Below are 1,498 nucleotides of genomic sequence, written 5' to 3'. Positions count from 1 at the left end.
AACTGGGATTTACTCTTCCATGTACATATTGATGCATCAAACTTTGCTATTGGGTGTGTGTTAACTCAACCTGGAGAACACAAGCTAGACTACCCCATTAGCTTTGCCAGTCGCCAGTTGAACGATGCTGAGATGAACTACACCACTACGGAGCGAGAAGGGTTGGCAATGATATATGTAGTAAGGAAATTTCGTTATTACCTCCTTGCCACCAAGTTTGTTTTCTATGTGGATCATCAAGTATTGTTGTATCTGGTAAATAAACCATGCTCCACAGGAAGAATCACATATGAAATTACCTTTTTCACAGAATCAGCTATCTTTAAAATAAGCATTTAATGAAACCATAGTGTCACTGATCATAATCCTCCGATGGCTATTGATTCTTCTTGAGTTTGATTTCACTGTTGTTGTGAGACCTGGCAAAAAACATGTTATGGCTGATCATTTGTCTCGCATACCTAATGATGAGGCTCCTACGGGGGTTGATGATGACTTACCTGACACTTCCCTGTTCATGGTGGAGACAATGCCTGAATGGAGTGAGAAGATTGTTAACTTTTTGGTTAATGGCTTTCCACCCAAGGAGCTTCGTAAAGATCTAGCTCGTAAGCTGATCAAAGAATGCGAACCCTATTACCTGATAGCCGGGACTCTTTATAAAAGAGGAAAGGATGACGTTCTTAGCCGTTGTGCCCAAGAGGATGAGTATCTATACATTTTGCAAGAGGCACATATGGGCGTAGCCGGTGGTCACTTCTCAGGAGACTTACCTGCGTGAAAGATCTTACAATCAGGGTATTGGTGGCCCACTATGTTCCAAGATGCATCACTCTTTGTGAAGGGTTGCGATGAATGCCAACGATACAAGAAACCCCAACGGAAAGATCAGATGCCCCTACATCCAATCAAAGTAAACCAACCATTTGAAAAGTGGGGTTTAGACTTTGTAGGTCCAATTAGCCCAGCGGCCCGAAACACACAATCTCGCTATATTATTGTGGCCACTGACTATATGACCAAATGGGCTGAAGCGAAAGCGACACGTAAGGCAGATGCGAGGACAACAGCCAAGTTCCTCTTTGGAAATATAATCACACGCTTCAGTTGTCCTTTTGAACTTGTGAGCGACAATGGGACGCATTTTATAAATGACGTGATTAAGGAGCTCACAACAAATTTCATGATATCTCATCATAAATCTACTCCTTATTATCCGCAAGCGAATGGCCAAGCCGAGAGTACAAACAAGACATTAATCTCTGTTTTGACAAAGACAATTGATGCTCATCGCACGAATTGGGATCTAAAGCTTACGACAGCTTTATGGACCTATCGTACTACGTACAAAGTGGCTATTAATTGCACACCATTCAAAATGGTATATGGCCAAGAAGCAGTCATGCCGTCCGCCAGTGCTAGGACCACAACCTCCACATCCAAGGATTACCCCAATAAACCAGATGGGTTGTGAGTCACATAGTGCGTGTGGGGATTA

This window comes from Cibotium barometz, chromosome 31 (genome assembly GCF_041138505.1).
Source record: "Cibotium barometz isolate CiBa-2024 chromosome 31, ASM4113850v1, whole genome shotgun sequence".
Lineage (NCBI taxonomy): Eukaryota > Viridiplantae > Streptophyta > Polypodiopsida > Cyatheales > Cibotiaceae > Cibotium > Cibotium barometz.
The sequence above is the reverse complement of the archived record's forward strand: the minus strand, read 5'-3'. Positions refer to the sequence as shown.